The sequence below is a fragment of the Thermobia domestica genome, chromosome 1, assembly GCF_964235325.1.
Source record: "Thermobia domestica chromosome 1, izTheDome1.hap1.1, whole genome shotgun sequence".
Taxonomy (NCBI): domain Eukaryota; kingdom Metazoa; phylum Arthropoda; class Insecta; order Zygentoma; family Lepismatidae; genus Thermobia; species Thermobia domestica.
In genome coordinates, this window is record NC_137454.1 from 374718354 (window position 1) to 374739536 (window position 21183).

Genomic DNA, 21183 nt, shown 5'->3' on the forward strand with positions numbered 1-21183 from the left:
CGCCCATTTGCTTGGATCAACTGATGCTCGTTGTGAAACACACACACACCCTTTTCGAAATGATAGCGAGATGACACACACACATGTACGCACATTGCTTCAACAAACATGCATGAATTTGCGAAGTCATGCCTGTTCTGGACTTGCCGTTAAATATTTTTATTCGTCACACACAAAAAAAGTATGTCACAGATAGAGGGCAATATCTGTTTATTTTTCGGTAAGCAAACAAATAAAACGATTTTCTGCGGAAAATTGCAAAACATATCTAACTGTTAAATTATAAAAGTGACTTTATATGGAATATACAAGAACATGCTGTACATAATGCGAAATTTCTTACACACGTTAAGTTAAATTACATTGTCCCGCTTAAAGAAAACACATACCGAAATAGATAACTAAAGTTTAATTTTTCGTAGTTACAAGTGATAATTATGATGTAGATCTTGAATAAATCAATAATCTCTAATTTTATAGATTTCTAACATACTTGAATCTACACAGTATGTGTAGTTCCATTTACTATTCTGGCTTGTTTATTAAATTAATTATCCCATTTTTAACCCTTAATTACTAACTTGGAATCCAGTAGATCCGAAAAATAACTATTTCCAGGAAGAATATTTTGTTCTACGTTAATTATTAATGCTAGATAAATGTTTTCAACTGTATATTCCTATTTCGCAGAATCCTGTTCCGCAGAAAGAGGTTCAAACTGACTCAGCGTTGCCATGTTTGAAGAACAAAAATAACCAACGCGTGTGTTCCTGTTTCACAGAATGGGAGATTTTATTCTTTTTGTGGAAAGTCTGTACGAGAGATTTTATTGTTTATTGTTGTTGTTTATTGTTGTTTGTGGAAAATCAGTACTACACCAGAAGTAAATTATTTCATAAATTTTGATTAAGTCAAGATGGCTGGTATATCAGCATACCCTAAAGTGAAAGGGGATTTCTATAAGGTGGAAGGAACGAAAAGATACTGACGGCTGGAACATTTAAAATTCATCCACGTCTATCTTCATAGTTATATATATCGCACGGAAAATATTTCGGACATTTTTTTTTCCCATTCCTCTTCTGCTTATTGAAAATCAAAAGTCAGTCATAGTACACACAATGCTTTAGCAAATAAATAATAATAATTAAAAAAGCTGAATATTGTTGCTTTCAGTTTCGTGTGCAAGAATTTATGATTGACTTTGAACAAGCGGCAATAAATGCTATAAGAGAAATATTTCAGTAAGCGATGTACACTTGTTTGTTTCATTTTACCCAATCTAAACCGTATATGGAGAAAGGTACAAGATATTGGGTTGACTACACTTTACAAGGCCGATATTGATATGAGGAAATAGGTTAAGAGAGCAGATGCATTCCCACTCGTTCCTCTTGAAGACACAGGAATGGCAAATCTGTATCAACAACGAAAAAAGCACGAACAATGCCGAGGAGTTTAATAGGAAGCAGGCATAAATCATCCCTATAGAATATACAGATTCATTGTACTTTTGAAGCAAGAACAGTCCCAGGTTGCGGCTCCTGGAAGCAGGCAATTTAAGTTTGCGGAGAAAATTGTGCAGACGTTTAGACAGTCATACTCAGATATTCTTAAAAGTAGGTTTAGGTGTGACGAGGTTGGCCTTATTCTGTACTTATATGTAGTACATTGACTGAGCAAAACTCATGGGATACCCACTTAAGATCTGGTCGGGCCCCCTCTGGCCTGTGGAGCGCAGCGATACGGCGTGAAACAAAGTCTGCAAGTCTCTGGTACACGTCCGGAGGCAGTTGACACCACACAGTCTGCAGAGCGGCAGCCAATTGTGGCCTGTTCGTGGGTTGAAGATCCAATGCCCGGAGCCTGAGTTCCAGGGCATCCCAGATATGCTCAATGGGGTTCATATAAGGGCTTCTGGGTGGCCAGTCCAGTCGTTGGATCTCACCTGCATGCTCATCGAACCAGTCATGGACGATATTGGCGCGATGTGGCCCCGCATTGTCCTGTTGAAAGACCGCAATGTCGTCAGGGTATTGAAACATCACAAACGGGTGGAGATGATCTCCGAACAGCTGACGGTACTGCAGACCATACCTGAGGACACGCATGTTTCGACGAATTGTCCACTGGGAAACGTTTCTAGCACGGACAGTGTTGAATTGGGCCGTAATTTGTTACACAGTTGCCCTAATGTCTCTGTTGACCAATCGTCCCAGGTGTCGCCAATCTCGGTCATTGAGGGCCTCTGGACGCTCGGTATGGTGTCTGCTGTATACTGTGACACCTTCATTCACCCATTCTCGGAACACCCTCGACACGGTTGAACGTGGGAAGCCGAATTCCTGCACCACCTCCGAAATTGAATGTCCCATGCGTCGGCACCCACCACCATGCCACGTTCGAATGCCGTCAACTCACGACGACGTTGAATTTTACTGGATCACTCACACAGTCAGTTCCCACAACGTCTTACACACAACTGAATTCGTCGCGGAACCCTGCAGGTGGCGTTGAGCATACCGCGAATCAGTGACTTGCTATCCCATGAGTTTTCCTCAATCAGGGTATTTCATTGCATTCAATTGGATAGTTGAAATTACATTCCAGTAAAGATAAGGTCGCACCTGAGTATACTAAATTTATTAAGGTTCACGCCATTATTGTTCAATGTATTTTTTTTGTGTCTGTTTGTTTGAAATTTGTTCTTGTTGCAGTAAGTCACGATTGCACTTGTGCAATAAGGTTCTATTGCAAGGCGTACCTCTTTAGATTTATGTTGGTGTTTTGTTCCCTTCACCAAATATTTCTAATATTGAGGTGCTACCAAAATGTCTCATGTGATTCTGCGAAACGGGAATGGGTAAACTAGGCAACTTTGTGCACTGATAAGGCATTCTGTGAAACAGGAAATAACCGTTTTCAACACCTTCTAGTGCTAGGCAACGTAAAATTTTCGCATGGGTATTAAAAAAAACCCTCAAAGGTGAGATAGTTTATTTATTATTTTTCACAAGAATACCCTTATTTTTTTATTTTACAAAAGAAATGAACTGAAATCTTTTAGTTTAATATCCCATGATTGCCCCCTTTACGTAGCTAAGAGAGATGACAATTAAATCAAGTGAATGATGATGAACTGGTGTACTTGAATGTGAGAGGAAACAGAACTACCCCGAGAAAACCCACGAACACGATGTTGTCCACCACAAACTTACTTAGTCGGAGGTCGAACCAGGAACCCCACGCACCGGAGGTTATTTCTTTCACAGTTTAAAGATAGAACTAGATGATAACTTTTCTATAATTGATTCATTTATATTAATGTTGTACTTGGACACAATTTGGGCCATCCGAAAATTGAAAGTCCAGGGATCTCAACTATGTTGCGAGTGCTTCCAGAGTGGAATTCCGGGTAAACGTTCGGGTGACTCACTAAGAAAGAAATCCATGAATTAATCCTGCCATCAATTCAAAGAAGATATAGAGTCTGGTATCATTAGTTGCTCCCAAAAACAAAAATCATGTTAATTTTACCACATAAAACTATTTTCCTTTTGGGTTGTGGAAGAGTTTAATTTTATTCTTCCTTCCTATTACATATAGCCCTACAATTCTTTTTCCTTTCTTAGAAATGAACATGGGAACTCACTGCTATTTGACTTGAAATTTCTGTGAATCGGAGGTTCCACAAAAACTTTTACACTACTCGAAATAAAAATTTGACTTCTCAAGCTGGTTGATTCTTAAAAGATGACTACACGATCTCTGTTTAAGAACTTGATATGTTTAGATTTTACCTTCACAAATCATAGGTTGTTATTTTGAAATTGCTGGCAAAATGATTGGGCAGGACAATGGTATGCAAGCACATCTAAAGAAAGATAATCCAGATATGCTGCATGTATTATACATCTCTTGAAACAGCTTGGAACATTTTCTGAACGTAGTTATGACTGATTTAAACATGGTGTTGCAAAATTGCGAAATATTTCTTTGGAACACTTTAAACTACGGCGAGTTTTATTTCTGAATAAAAGAATGCAAGTGTAGACAAAAGATAGACCAAAGATACACAAGTGGAACTCAACCCCTTTGAGAATTAAAAAAAGATTAATACAATTAGATGGCGGAGTAATGATCGAGCCCTCAATAGCGTATTTTGATGACTTTTCCACACCTATGCAAGATCGTAGGAACTGCTTAGAGCTGCTTCAATGGCTAATCAGTATTGCTGACATTCGGAATTTTAAAGCTGATGTTACATTTAATACTAAGTGTTTGACTGAGGATTAGTTAAATTCCATAATATACTTCTTGCTTCAAACTGTCAATGAGCTACTTAGTTTGTCAATATCCACTTTGGAATTCCTGCAAAAGAGAATGTTATACTATTATTTTGTAGCAAAACAAAAAATCAAACCTTAGCATTGCAAGAAAAAATACATGAATTTTAGTTCCATATTAATTAAGTTAACTTAATTTCCAGGACACATACAGAAAGAAGTCCCTAAACCAAAATTATAATGTTAAAATCGAAATTGATCTTCCAACTAATAGAATACCTAAATCAACTCTATGGCTTTGTGAAACTCTCTGTCACGAAGCAAGGAAGATGTCGTCTTCTCCATCAAAATGATTTTTAAATAGTTTAATTGTTTTCAATATGGTCATTGACACCGCAAGTGAATCGTCGTTTAACTTCAAAAGAATGAATTCTTGCATTGTCTCTTGTCAATGGAGAATTTCCTCCAACTCGACACGAATTCGGATCGACTTTCGAGTCGAGTCGAGCCAAAACGAGTCAAATCGAGCTAAACCCTGTGTGTTTCAAGCACTCTCTTCAAGTAGCCTACCTAGACAATATAATTATGAATGATACTACTACTACTACTTTATTATTATTATTATTTCAATGAAATTAATGACACTATGGATATTCTAGCGTATTATTGGGGGCACGATGGTTCAATGGTAGAGCGTTCACCTCTGGTACGTGGTGTCCCTTCTTCGATCCTAGCTAGCGCCAAGTGGGCTTTGTGGTGGACAAACACTATGTTCGTGGATTTTATCTGGATTCTTCCGTTTCCTCCCACTTTTCATTCCACCATTTCATTCATTTCTCATTACCGTCTCCTTTAGCCTAGTCGGCATAACGTAAAACTAAAAGATTTCATTTCATTTCTAGCATTTTATTACAAATGGAAGGAAAAAATATATTCGAAGAGATCAGCTTTAGTTTTCCCGACATTTTGAAGAAGAGATAAAGAGAAAAGCAAGGAATACACAGATGCAAATAATTATTATGCAAAGTAGCAAAAGATGCTTGTCTTGCACTTTAAAATTACTTTAAAAACGAAATCCTTATGGCTCAACGCAACCATTACTATACTACCAATAAACTTTTGCTTTTTCTTGAGGAAGAATTTTCTCCACCACGAAAAAATCAAGAATCGATTACAGTTCTTCTTTTAGCAGAACTAGTTAGAGGATTTCTTGGACAATGTTTAGCAGAAGGGGTCCAGCTATTTTTTCTAAAAAAATATTATAATTTTGGTAGTTTCTGTTCACATTAGGTTAGTTTAGGTTAGTTCAGGTTAGTTTAGGTTAGATTAGGTTAGTTTCGGTTAGGTTAGGTTACTTTATGTTAGATTATGTTAGTGTAGGAATCCAGCATAATTTTCGAAAAAATGTATCTGAATACTAAAAACTAGTTAACTGCCGATCTTCGTCGTCTAGAAGTCTTCAGAAGGCAAGGGAATTGTTTATGAGATTCTGGATTGGAGTTTAGGAGTAGGAAGTATTCGGGCTAGCGCCAAAAATAGTAAAAATTATAGGCCACCGGGCAAACATGTTCAAAACTACTCGGCACAGGTTTAGGGTTGTTAACTGCTCAAGCAGCTCGGCTCAACTCATTCACTGTCGAGGCGAACTGAGAAGTGAGCCGAGCCAACAGCTCACCCAACTGAGCCGGCTCGAGCCGATAGCTCACTTGAGCCCGAGTCGATGGATTATAATAAATCAGCCGGCTCGAGACATCGCCTCAATAGAGCCGAGTCGATGGCTCATCCCAACTGAGCCGGCTCGAGCTTTTCGATCAGTTGAACCAAGCCAAGCCGGTTGACATCACTACTTGGGTTGGGCTAGTGCTTGGGCTCAAAAATTCGACCGTGCAGGTCTCAGCTTTGATTGTAAGGACTACAATAATACTTATATTAAGTGCTCACACTTTTTGAACACACCTCATATGTATTAGTTCTTCAAATGAATCAAGAATGGTCTAACACTGCTGCAAGCAAATAATAAACTATGATAATTGTATATTATTTAAAAAAAAAATACAAAATTTATGTTGCATGAAATATTTTAGTTATTTCGTGATAGCACTCTTTTTACACCGTGACACTTTCTGTTTCTCCGTGATATTTTCAACATTTATTGCAGTCTACGCGCTTGTACAATCATGACACAGTAAAGTCATGTCATTGTAAACATTTTGGCACAAATAATGATATTAAATATCACTAAATCCATACTCAATCCATTCGGCACAATTATTTTTATACACATCTTCATTTACTTTTTCCTCAAGATCCACAGAACTGATCTTCCTTTTGTTTCCTTTTCCTACATTTCTTTTGATTTGATTTTTGCACAGGATGAGTAGGCGTGGGAACATCGTCCTTGTTTCTAGCATCAGAAGTTGACGAAAAACAAGGTGGCGAAGTTGAGGAAATTACCTTAGTCCTTGACCTATGAAAATGAAATAACAATTCATTTTCCATTTTCTATTTTCCTCCTCCACAGGCTATGTACGTGTGTGTATCTTCTTATTTTCTGTAGGCTTTCCTCTATGTGAAGGCAAAACAAAATGAATGAATGACGTAACATGTTAATGACATTTATTTTACAATTTAATTATTTATTTTTAGTTTATCCCTCTCATTAAGATAGTTGATTTTTTTTCTCAATGTGTTTTCAGCGTAGAACGTGAAAATGTTACTTCGAGATCGTATAACACCGACTTACTCTGCAAAATGCATATAAGAAATATCAGTTTACATTAAGTACTTTTACATCAAGAAAAAGGTGCCTGTTTGTGATTTTGTCATATCTTTGCTTTGACCCACGATCGCGAGATGTTTTCGTACAACCAACTGGAACATTCATTTTTGTTAAGTACACTGATTGTTCGCCATCGATGGTTTTTTTAAAAAAAATAAATAAATAAAATAAAAAAAGACAATTTTCAAACAAATTGTTGGCTACACTAACAGCGTTTGTGGCGTGTGAAGATGGGGCTCCGAGTTCTCTTTAAATGCTGTTAGCAAATGAGAGAGATGCATTGTTGCTATTCATTGTGCACATTCATATTATTGTATGCCCGAAAAAAGAGGCTCATCATTCGCTGCATGTTTCATCTGCTCCCACTGCAGTTCGTTTGCTTAGGGTAAATACATGCCGAAGATACCTCGCGATCGAGGTCAAGGTTTAAGTCGCGGTCGCTACCTCGATGTCTAGGTTTAGATGGATAAAGGGCGCGCATAGCGAGGAGGTAACACCCTCGCTGTTAAGTTCTCAGTAAAGGAGAAACATTGCTGTGACGCATGTGAAATTATTCCGTCAGTGCATAAAAAATCACTGCGAAACCACATTTTGAAATTGAAAGGGCCAAACAGTTTATAAATAGGGTTGGACGCGAGACGAGATATGAGAAATGGCAAAGTCTCGTTTCTTTTTTCGCAGAAATATTTGAGTCTTATCTCTTGTTTATCTCGATCAATATTCTAAATCAAAGACTTTTACCTTTTATTCAATTTTCTGTGAAGAAATGTCCTCTTTCAGCACTCAGGCGAGAAATCGTTTCCCAGTAAAATTTAATAAATAAATAAATAAATAAATCAGGTATGTCTTCAGGTTTCGAGGTGGAGAGGGTATTAACTGCAGCAAATGAAGTTTAGGAATTCCATTATTCAACGTTTCCTCCCTATGGATACGTGCCTGTCTTTACAGGTATTTCTTTACCTTATATCAATAACGAATTTAGAAGAAACCCTTTTTATTAATCTCTGAAATTGGGGGGGGGGGGTGCGTGGAGTTTTTAAGCATAGATATGATTAACAGTAGCTTCTTGTTTTCTTTGAAAATTCCAAAATTTACGGACTTAGCCCGAAAGCCCCCTCCCTGTGACCGCCACTGCCTTATATAATAATAAGCTACAGAATAATTCTCAAATAAATAACACCTGACATTCCCATTTAAGTTGCTATTTTCTTACATTCTTTGTTTAAAATGTACCTATTATGATGTTGTTTGTGTTTCTTATTCCATATTGCTGGAACATTCCTCATTAGTTCTATTAATATGTCTTTCATAATCAAAGATAATAGTGCAGCAAAACCTCTCGAGAATAGACACACACAATCTTCTGCAGACGAAATTCTAAACAAATGAAGACTTTATTCCGTGCAGCGCTTCAAGTAGAAACAATGAGAACACGAGCTACAGCGAACATCGATGTAAAACCAAACTCAGTTGTTCATCATCGCGACCACTAATTCACCCTCGCGGTCGATCTTTATGTCGCTATGTAGTGTACATCTTCGGCATGTGCTTACCCATTTGAATCCATGTGTTTGTGCCACTATCGAGGTTGCGACCGCGACTTAAACCTCGACCTCGATCGCGAGGGATCTTCGGCATGTCCCTACCCTTAGGCACATTCCTTTACCACATGATAACATGACGTCACAACTTTCTTTTATTTGCCTAGTTCATACGCCACTGATTCCCAGATAGCAGAAACAGCTTGCAACAAGCACGATATAAGCTTGTCGTGACAAGGATATAAGCTTGTCCCAAGCTTGTTACGGCAAGTCTGTAAGCGTATATCAAGGCTGATTCAAGCGACGAAGTTGACAGGCGACAAGCATAGTGTAGGCTTGTACTGCAAGATTGTTTCAAGCTTGTCAGTTCCAGCTTATTGCAAACTTGTTACATAAAGCATGCTATAGGCTGGTTACCTTAAGTTTATTTCAAACTTGGGACATAATGCTTGCTACAGGCTTGTCACCTCAAGTCTATTTCAAACTTGGTACATAATGCTTGCTACAGGCTTGTCACCTCAAGTCTATTTCAAACTTGGTACATAATGCTTGCTACAGGTTTGTCACCTCAAGTCTATTTCAAACGTGGTACGTAATGCTTGCTCCAGGCTTGTTACCTCAAGTCTATTTCAAACGTGGTACATAATGCTTGCTACAGGCTTGTCACCTCAAGTCTATTTCAAACGTGGTACATAATGCTTGCTACTGGCATGTCACCTCAAGCTTATTTGAAGCTGTTCACTTCAAGTTTAGCACATGCTTAATATGTCTCGTTTATTGTAAGCTTCTCAGTAAAGCTTGATACAAATGTATTTCTGCACGTGAGAAAATGATTCATTTGCTTGGCGACATGTATAATGTTTGATGTGTAGGTTAGTATAATGTTCAATGTGTAAGTTACATAAATGATGGTGTGTATTCTTTTGCCATCTGAGGGTGTTTGGATATTGCCATCACTTTATTGGCATTCTTTTAAATATATATAGGGGAAACCATACCATACTTACTATTAATAGTAAACATAGTAGTAGGCTATGGTTTCTGCAATATTTTTAAAAGAATGCCAATAAAGTGGTGGCAATATCCAAACACCCTCAGATGGCAAAAGAACACACACCATCATTTATGTAACTTACACACTGAACATTATACTAACCTACCCATCAAACATTATACATGACGCCAACCAGATGAATCATTTTCTCACGTGCAGAAATAAATCTGTATCAAGATTGACACTACTGGACCTCACTTCAAACCTTATACAAAATGAAATCAAGCTCATATAGACAACAATTCTGCAAAAATAAACGTATAGGTGAGGACGAAAGAACTGTTAAACCTACATAAGCAATGTTCTGAAAAAGAATAGTTGTGTTCGGTCAAAATGAAAGCAAAATATGTATACTTTCACAATCTGTATTATGCTTCTTTCCTTCGTCCATTATGCGTCTTTGCAGCACGAGGTTTATTTCTGTTGAGTAACATTATTGAGATATCATGTTAAATTATAAATCCATGTCTCACACAACATTGGTGTTGAATATATACCCCATACTCCAGTCTATTGAGATTAGTATCTTATCTCAATATAGAAAGCAACACTTTTCCTGAGTTTCTTGGTGAATATAGTATGCGACCTGGCAGATCAGCATCCAATTAGTTTACCATTAACCACAGTTTGATGTTGAAGTTGAGCGTCCCGTTTCAGCACGAAGCTTTATATGAGACACTGATCTGTAGAATCCGCAGTAATGCGTTCAGTGTTTGTAAGGTCTTCCACTGAGAATCAACCACGACCCTAGACGCAGCAAAGACGTACACCACTAGACAAACGTCAAGGGCTAAGCAAACTTTTAAATTATCAGATTTCAGGAAAGAAAGAAATATAAATTAAATCCTAGAACCACTGCTACACACGGTGCGAAATACTGAGGATGGCCATTCAAACACTTCAAAATTTTGGAAGAAAATTCATCCTCAATAATTTACTGGCGAGATATGGTGACACTGACACTGTCAGAAGTATACAAACTATTTACAGTAAATCTGTGCAGTTAGTGGACAACCTAGTGGTTAAGCATTATCCCTAACCTTACATAGTTCAATAATTTTGGATGTTCAATATATGAAATCTTCATTTCAAAACTTTCCAGTGCATTTTTTTTAACTTATTTATCTACTCCTCTCTCTCCCCGATCATAACTGTTATTATTTCGCATCCTGCTGCTACATAATTGAAATAAATTGTCCCTACATTCTACGCAATAACTGATATAAGGTTTCATGAAAACAATCAGCTTGTCTTACAATGTTATTTATTGAACTTATTTACATTTTTTGTATTATTTCTAACTTATTTCCTTACTTGGGTTCCTCAACTTCAACGGTGTCACCTTCCACTACAGGTTTTGAATTTCTTCGTTCTCTGCAAAATAACGATCATAAATACGTACTGTAAAACATGTAATTGATTGCACAGTTAAAAGAAAACATTCATATTGTTTACCTTATAAATACGCTTTCATTAAAATACATTATTATTCTTTGAAGTAAGTGCCACACAAGGCAACAGAGTCTGGCACTCGTTTCTCAGATCTGGTAATCCATGGCTTGGAAGCACTCCAAATATGATCTCTATAGCATTACGGTAGAATTTTTATAGTGAATTAATATACCCTAATCGAGCTCACCTTTGCAGTGTGACACTTCTTATTCAAAGTGTCTTGACTGTCAAATAAAATATAATTCATCTTCCCATACTGAAAATTAATAAAGTAATTTTAAACACTACTATACACAAACATTACCCAAACACTATTTCGGTTCAGCGCAATCCCTTATATTCTACATTTTACGTTTTACAGCCTTATTCGATTAAATTTTGACGATCACTCATAAGAAACACTTGAAAGGAAAGAATCGCGTTTGTTACAATTACAACATACTCTCCCATAGTCTGATATTTAGTCGTCTCGGGATCGCACGGATATGTCTGGGTCAAACAGGGTCAGGGATCTGACTACTTCGTGATCACGAGTCACGAAGTATGTGACCCGTTTCATCACTGGTACCACTGCATGGTATTTATTCACTTTACCTATTTCAATGTTCTAGTGCCAGTAAATTTTCAGTAGAAGTTTTTTCCTAGCTGAAAACGTGCATCGTTCTGTGAGAGCATCAATTGAGATAAATCCAGAAAATGTCATATTGACTCACTCGGTACTGTTGTATAAGTACGGCGTTACGAAAAACAAACGAAGTGACCACTGATATAAGAAATCACTGAGGGATGGAAGAACAAATATTTACTTATTTCTTTAATTTTCTCTCCATGCCTTGTATGAAATGCAATCTGATCTCACGATTCACAGGAAAGATAGGCCATAAGCGTGTGAACCTATATACCTTGTATTCTTCACGGAGCAACACAAATGATAGATGATGACCTACAAGGCGTTATCCTGCGTAATGTACAACAGAACGCATGGGAAAGTGTAGTTCGCAATTTACAGGAAAAGCGTAAGAATTTACTAAAATAGGTACCGTGTACACGGACAACTTCGTACCATTTTGCAACGAGTTTGGAACATACCTTAGAGGTTCAATGAAATATTTCTCTTTAAAAATATTTAAAAAAAAGTTACTGGTGACTAAAACGTAAGGAGGTGTTGAGCAACAATTCTCTGGATTTATTTGTGACAGTAAAACAAACGGATTTCAATCCTGAGCCTTACAGCGGAGGAATACATCTTTGCAACGTTTCATTCTTTCAAAACACAAGAATCACTGATAGGAAGACATGCATATTGCCTTCATCATACATATCAAATGAAGAAGGGATGACTCATTACCGTAACTGTAACACTAAGTTTATTTGACCCATATTCATGGAACGTCGTGTCGGAATCATTAGCGTCGTTTCACAATTCATTATAGAGAAGTAATAAATACTCCTGCGACCTATCGACCTAGTTCTTTATATCCCATCTTTGAAAGCAGAAACATTTCTCAGTGTACATGGCACAAAGCAGGCAAATCACTTCATTTACTTCAATCCAGTCAAATTCTGAATGCATTTTAAGACCTAAGTCTCCCTATTTATTTTCCTGGTAATTTGTTGTTGAGTGTTTACGCATACGCATACTTTGAGTGCTTCATCCTATTGAAATCTTTTTGTCTTTGGGGAAAAAACTACTCTTACTTTTTTTAAAATTTAGTTTTATTACTGCCACTGCTGAATGAAGTCTTTATCTTGTGGATAAAACATTAACCTTTGTTTCTTGTTCAATTTTGGTGTTGACTACTTCTTTTTCATACTGAATGAAGTCTTATCTTCCGGGAAACTCGGGAATGTCTTTGTAAGAGAGAAACGTGCATTTACTATTATTTTGTCTTTTAACAAAATTTTCTAACTGCTGAAGTCTTTATCTTCTAGGAAAAAAAATTTCTTGATTAGTTTTAATGTTATTTTACTTTTCTATCTCCTGAATGAAACCTTATCTTTTGAGAAGGAAAAAAAACTACAATACCATTCTGTATCTTAATTAATTATAGTGCTTTATTGCTTGTTTCTATACTAAACGAAATAATCTTATCGTCTGAAAGATTCTGCAATTGCATATTTCTCTATTACAATGGCATTGCAGAGTTTTCCAGAATTTAAGATGGTTTCATTTAGTATAGAAAAGAAGTAATTAACTCTAATCAATCAAGAAAGAGGGTGGTATTGTAGTTTTTCTCTCAAGAGATGAGTTCGTTCAGTAGATAGAAAAGATGTAAAATAACACTAAAATTAGTCAAGACAAAAAGAGGTTAGTTGCTTTCTGTTTTTCATGCAGCAGGTAGGAAATGTTTTTAGAAGGCAAACATAACAAAAAGTGCCTATCTCTCTATTACTGTGACATCGCAGTTTTCAAAAAATGAAATTTCCTTCAGTATAAAAAAGAAGTAATCAACACCAAAATTAATCAAGGAATAAACGTTAGTCTTAAAAAAATTCATCAAAAAATAAAATTAAACTAACAGAGGTACTTTCTTCCAGAAGACAAGAAAATAAAAATGTAAACAGTAATGAATCTCGATTTTAGTTAAAATTTCCACCCTCCGAGGAAAGTAACAGGCAAGTTGCTAAATTATAAGGGATAATAAAATAATAAGTACATACAAGGTAAATATTTTATCTCATTTCACTAAGTTGCAGATCCCTAGCTTATTTAGTGATGATAAGAACTTTCCTCTCTCTCTCGTGATTGTAAGGAAAATAGGTAAAACTATACTTACCTACGCAGTAGTCTAGGCTTCGCCTGCTGCAGCCAAAGACCCAATACTTCCTTCACCGTTTCTTCTGTTGCGTCGGTGTACATCTTACGAACAGCAGCTGAAAAGAAAGATAGAATTTCAAGCAAATACCAGCGATTTTTATTCTTTAAAAAAAAAAAGTCATTTGAAATAAATTTCCCTCTTAAATAGCTTTACGGAATTATGGTATGGTTTGTAAACGTGGATACCTAGAGCTGAAACTAATTCCTATATTATTTTTCAAGTCACCTAAGCTAGGCCCCTATTTTGTGATTTTTATGTAAGGGTACTATAGAAAGTTATCTTTCACCACAGTTTTGGTATATTATATAATGGAAAAGTTACATTTTTCTATACAAGACTTTCTTCCGTTAGTGGTGATATGGTTTTGAGTCAACGTTTCAAGTCACCTTAAATAACACTACAAAAAACCATTAGGTTTTGGCTAACTTCGTTGTCACGAAAAATTGAAAGACGAAGACGACAGAAAGTTTGAAAGCCGTCTTGAAAGCCTGCAACTTTTCTCTTTTTATACTGGAATTATGATAACTTCCAAAGCTATATTCTTCTAGTGTTTTATCTGCGTTCTAGTGTTAGACAAAGAGCTCTGAAATGTTGCACCTTTAAAATATCGACAGGGGACACAGTTTGGCATACTATGTAATACTACCAGACTAACAGTGTTGCCAACTCAACAAAGTTATATTCTTTCAAAGTTACATTCGTGTGGTAGACAGTATCAAATTTACAGGTATACACGAAAAGTCTGGTGCAAAATTATACTTCACATAGTGATTCCTACACTGTACTTTAATTTAAATTCGTTGACACTATTGACTTTATTTAGCCCTGGAATCATTCCTACCTTGGAATTTTATTTGCTTTTAGGTTTTCCGTACACCTTACAAATTGTTTTTGAATGCTTTTTCAAGCAAAGATTTGTTTAAATGGGTACTTTGCCAGTAAAGCTTTGTTTACAACATAGAGTGTTGGATTAGTTATTGAATTTCCTATATATTCTACACAGATTTTATATTCACCCAGTAAGGGTGAACACATTTACATATTATACTACTTGACAGTAAAAGCATCCTAAAATACTCAAAGCATACTTTATTCATGAAGAATTACTTCTGATTGCTTGGGACATACTAATATGAGAATACACGTCCAGTACGAGAGAAGTAAGACTTAGTAATTAGCAAACTGGAATTTTGTATGGTTACTAGCATAAATAAATAAATGAAGTTAAATATTTCAGTACAACTTTTCAAATCAACTTACTGTGGATCTTTTTGCACATTTGGGTGGACCCAAAGGTGTTCTTTTTTGCTTCATGATCCTTGGTTTCCTGCCAGAGTAGGAGAATTCCATTGCGAGCTTGTCGCACAAAGTTCTTCTTATTGCATTGTGAGCGAAACCTTTTAAACCCTTACCACCAATTGACAGTAATACTTTTACCTGAAAAAAGGAAATTATTTAGATCTAATGCATGCTGAAATCGAAAAGAAAAACAATATATATGAGTCCGTATTGTTATGTTTTTCTACCCGTGGAAAAAAAATAACGAAGCATGAATTAAACTAGATTAATTTTTAAATACCGTAATGTCAAGTGTGAAAAAAAGGGCGTGGAGTTCTGAGTTTCATGGAAGGCCGTATCAAATGGGCTACGTGACTAACAAAAACTGTTTGCATGGGATTTATTTGGTAACTTTCAGCTTTATATCGGAATTGCGGTTATTTAAAGGGACCATTGTCCGATGGTTGAGCGCTAAAAGGGCGTAACTGTCGAATTTTCATATTTTGAGTTAATGCTATGAGGACATGTATAATGGATTGAATTTTCTTGTGCCAAGACGCCTTAATGAAAATCTCTATCCTTGGAACGTTATTCGAAAATGATATAAAGGTATAACTGAGTTATTAGCATTTGGTTCTGTGCCAGAGAGGCACATATCACTTAAGCCTCTAAACTAATAAAATTGCAGTTACGCCTTTTTGGCGCTCAACCATTGATATATATATATATATATATATATATATATATATATATATATATATATATATATATATATATGTGTGTGTGTGTGTGTGTGTGTGTGTGTGAGTGCGTGTATGTATATGGAAATTACATACACTTCCAACAGTAACAAGAAACAGTGGGTTAATCAGTGCTGCCAACAAGTAGTGTCAGAAAATAGCTAAATGACGCACAGAAACTAGCTAAAAATGGTTCAACTTACCTTAAATTATAGGTAACAGAATTTAGGAACAAAGAAAGTAAAAATTTGGTACTTTTTGTCTACTAGTTTACAAAGATCTTCTAATATTATTTATCTTTTGGTATCCTCAAATCAAACAGTTTCACAATATAATTTGTTCCTTCATTGACTAGAAGTAATAAAATCTCTTTAATTATTTTCAACTTTAAATGCTGGGTATGTCTTGATAACACTATTGATTTATCACAAAAATATATACATACACATGCACGCATCTTAACAAGAAAAACCCAACCCAAACTAAAAATACACTAGAAACTAATCAAACAACTGACTATGGAGAAACCAGATTCAGGAATCCCAATTTACCGTGACGGATAGGTGAGACTGATAAAAGATATCTAATCTACTGTGACAATGTAAGTGCTGTTGTAAACAGAAGAATTAGAAAAATACCAAGATAAACTACTTTTTTTAAAGGTTTTTCATATGTTCTAAAAAAAAATTGACTGCAAAAGATTTAATTGCCGCCTAAATGACTATATTAGCAAGTATGAATGGCAAGTTGACCAAAATTCAGCGGCGGCTGGTACTATATGTTGCATGGTTGTTCAACCGGATATTTTTTTTAATACTAAAACTATTTTTAAGTATTAATGTAGTGTATCAGTAAAAAATAAACCTCTGCTCTTGAGCACAAAAACAGTATTGATGCATTTCTGAAAAAAGTAAATTAAAAAACGGAAAAAAGACAGAGACTTACATTTCCGGTGGCAGCGAACGTTGCCACTGGAAGCAGTAATATCGAGCATATGGCAGCAAGCTCCTATCTGTTAACATGGGGAAGTGGATTTATTCTTGCATCGCTCCTATCTTCCCGTATAGCTTTCTTGCGATTGCCTTTCTTCCGCAACTGGTCAGCTTCTGTAATAGTTACAAATTTCTCCGCTTAGCAGCGCTTGACTCAATTCATAAGGTGAGGGAGATACAGACGCTTGGAAAAAAGAAGTTATTCACAAAACAAACTCGCGAAGAACAAATATAAGTCTGGTGGTAGCAGGGACGAATCCAAGCTGAAAGTTTGGGGGGCGGTCGTTCGAAGTCATTAGATTTTATTTAACACTTATAATACAAAAGTGAAAATTCTTGGGATAAGGTTTATTTTTTAAAAAACCCTATTCTGGGGGGTGGGGATCGATCGAGTCTCGAAGAAGAAAATGTCTTACTACTGGTCTAATTCCTAGCTCTGTGTCTTTCGTGCACATGATTCTGTGTTCGATTTCCGGCGGAGAGCATAAATTAATATCAAATCATTCACTTCCAATACTCATCTGTCTTCTTTAGCCTAATTTGCTGGAATGTTAAACTATTTTTTTTTTCATTTTCGAAGGAAAACATCTTAGATTTCATGCTCCTTTACAGACAAAAATACGTGGTTTCTGAAAATGGACTTTTTGTACCGTATATTTATACAAAGAAATGCTAACAAAATGCATATTGTCGGAGGAGAAAGGTGTTTCTGGACCCTAAAGAAAATAAAGCGGAAAATATTTGCGGTAGCGATGCTTTCTATTCAGAGAAACTTGGCGAGCAGCATTTCAGATTTCAATAAAGTCATAGAAAATTTGAAGCCCAAGAGATCGAAGAAAGACCTTCCATTCCAAAATAATGCATAGATTATATAATTAAATAATTTTGTTTAACTGCGGATTAACGCCATCATTCATGGCTTACAGCACATACTATATATTCGATTTATCTCGTGTTCAATAACATGAGTGTAGAGGTTTTGTATATAAATAGTGTATAAACGTACATTGATAGTGGTTGTTTGAAAAAAAGGAAATAGCTTATATATTAAATCAATATTAGAGAAACCATTTAATCAATAATATATAAATAGAGCTTAAAAGACTTTCCTCTTCATATTTCCAGAATATTTTTTGGGGGGGAGGGGAACACTTGCACGTACCTACATACCTTTGATATTGCAACATTGCAACCGGTGTTTTTACAGACTACGATCCGCTACTGCCAAAATTATAGTCCATAGCTAATACACATGATAATGGCTAAATTGGCCAAAATGGAGTTGATGCTAACATTTAGTCAAAAAAGAGATGTTCCAAAAAGACGTAAATTAAAAGATATAACAAAGATTTGAAACCTGCTTCATAACTTGTACAGTTTTGATAGGACACTTACATATTTCTTTCCGAAGTTCGGATCTTCAAGCTTTCTCTTAAATGTTTCAAAATCATCCAACGTTCGCAGAGGCAGAGGGCCAAGAAGTTCGGATTTTATGGACTCTGCTTTCACACTCACATCATTACTTAGAAGTGTGTCGACTTTCTTCTCGACGGAAGATACACTTTCACTAAGGTCAGCTAAAGTAGATTGCATTTCGCCAAATACCATTCTGATATCTGCAAATAAATTTTAGGAAATATTGTTTTGAAGGTGTTAATATAACTAGAAAATATACTATTTCACAAATCATTGAAACAATAAAATGTACATTCATGTCCAAAATGATTGTCGCATATCTATAACTGTCTTCTTGTAAGAATATAATTTGATAATGATTTTACAGGATACTTTTAATACCGATACTATGTGTATAATCGAGAAATGTATATTTGTTGAAAATTTTGTAGGGAAAGAATTATAAGCACGTAAATTAGAATGAGTAAAACAAATGGACAAGAAAGTTTTATTTTCGTTTTATTATTCTTATTTACTGCTCTTTTGACATGAAATTTGCCACATACATGTCTTTGCCGATTATGCACATACCAATATTATAAGAAATACAGGGCGAATTCGTTATCAAATTTTATTTGTAAAACAACATATTTATAGACATGCGACAATAATTTTGGACATGAGTGTACGTTTGTGGTGGACAAACACCGTGTGCGTGGGTTTTCTCAGGGTTCTATCGTTCCCCTCCACTTTCTTCACTCCATCATTTAATTCATTCTCATCATCACCGTCTCCTTTAGGCTGCCCCGCATAACCGTGGGACAAAACTCAAAGATTTTATTTTAATATGATTTCGCTGTTCATTTAATTAGAAATCTTGGGGGGGAAAAGTGGGGAACAATTAGGAAGACGTGTGTAGAAGACCACTACGTTGGAGAATTATGACCAGGTCATTAGAGTATGACGTCATTCATCAGCACTGCGGAAGGAAAGGGTTGATTGCTCAGAGGTAGAACGTAGCCTTTTGGTGCGACGGATCTTTGGTTCAATCTCCGGCCTCATGAGTTTATGATGGACAATATCATATTCGTGAGGGTTTTCCCGTTCTCATGCCACTAATTCCTTCATAATCATTCACTATCATTAGTCATCCGCGTATCTTTCGTTTTATTATTCTTATTTACTGCTCTTTTGACATGAAATTTGCCACATACATGTCTTTGCCGATTATGCACATACCAATATTATAAGAAATACAGGGCGAATTCGTTATCAAATTTTATTTGTAAAACAACATATTTATAGACATGCGACAATAATTTTGGACATGAGTGTACGTTTGTGGTGGACAAACACCGTGTGCGTGGGTTTTCTCAGGGTTCTATCGTTCCCCTCCACTTTCTTCACTCCATCATTTAATTCATTCTCATCATCACCGTCTCCTTTAGGCTGCCCCGCATAACCGTGGGACAAAACTCAAAGATTTTATTTTAATATGATTTCGCTGTTCATTTAATTAGAAATCTTGGGGGGGGGAAAGTGGGGAACAATTAGGAAGACGTGTGTAGAAGACCACTACGTTGGAGAATTATGACCAGGTCATTAGAGTATGACGTCATTCATCAGCACTGCGGAAGGAAAGGGTTGATTGCTCAGAGGTAGAACGTAGCCTTTTGGTGCGACGGATCTTTGGTTCAATCTCCGGCCTCATGAGTTTATGATGGACAATATCATATTCGTGAGGGTTTTCCCGTTCTCATGCCACTAATTCCTTCATAATCATTCACTATCATTAGTCATCCGCGTATCTTAACATTAACCCTAGGAAGACTAAACTATAATTGGTCGCGTGAAAGACTAAGGGGGGCAATTTTGCTCGCGGTTGTAAATTCCAATTTTAACCCTACTAATGTATTTTAAAGTTATTTAATGGCTGCTACTAATAAATGTGAGTTGTAAAATTATTTTAAGACTTGTGAAATTTTATTTTAATAGGAAATATTACAAATATAAGTCCCAGTATAGACTACTACCGCATTTGGTTAGCAGACATGAAGTAGCTTTAAATACATTAGCCTGTGTAAACAAGTTACTATACTAAACCTGAGAGTATTAAGTTTGCTCAATGTATAAAAGTAGATTATGTTAATTTAGTCACCAATTCAAAGAATAGATAAGTTTACAATGATCCTTTTAAAGTAAAACTGTACTTCTCTTAACACTAAGTTGCTAAAAAAGATGTATTTAGTCACCTGCGCTATTAAAAAAAAAAAAAAAAAAAAAAACTACCACAATAATGTGCTTTCTAATAAAACTAAATTTAAGTTTAGATTACAGAAGAAAATACAAAAAATTTCAAACGTTGTAAACTTCATTTGTTCGGGCAAAGAGAAAAAGAAAGTGCGGGTAAATTTGACCAACCTTCGTCTTTCTATGGTTAAGGACATCAGCGGGGTTATGAAGAACGGGACCTACAGCTTAAAGTGAGATCCGAACCACTACTCAGTTTGCACTCGAGAGATATTGTTCTTCATTTGAACTCGAAACCAGAATCCCTTGATAACAAAGGTAATAAATCCACAGACTCATCATCCACGGAGGTCAACTGATAGAAATACGTTGCAGTGATCTTGCATACTTTTGAATATTTTAGGAGCCATTTAAGAACCAAAAGGGAAAGAACTGCAAAGTGGAATCACTCTACAGTTATACACATTAAATCAATGGACAATTTTAAAAGACTATATAGTACAGAAAATCTAATTTAGTCAAAGTCAGAAATATAGGCTTAATTTAATTTGCTAATCAATACCAGAAGTGACTAATAGTTCTGAACCATTCATACTA

General features: G+C 35.9%; 1 protein-coding gene and 1 long non-coding RNA gene across 3 annotated transcripts in view; one reads left to right on the forward strand and one right to left on the reverse strand.

The window, feature by feature from the left end:
* Window positions 1-21183, forward strand: part of LOC145664483 (uncharacterized) — a 197418-nt gene that overhangs the window by 135879 nt on the left and 40356 nt on the right. The gene's annotated exons all lie outside the window — the stretch shown is intronic.
* On the reverse strand, window positions 10922-15338 carry LOC145664496 (uncharacterized). Its single transcript, XR_014127450.1, has 3 exons — window positions 15192-15338; window positions 13890-13986; window positions 10922-11034 (listed from the first exon to the last, which is right to left on the reverse strand). It is a non-coding gene; the product is annotated as an uncharacterized LOC145664496 (long non-coding RNA).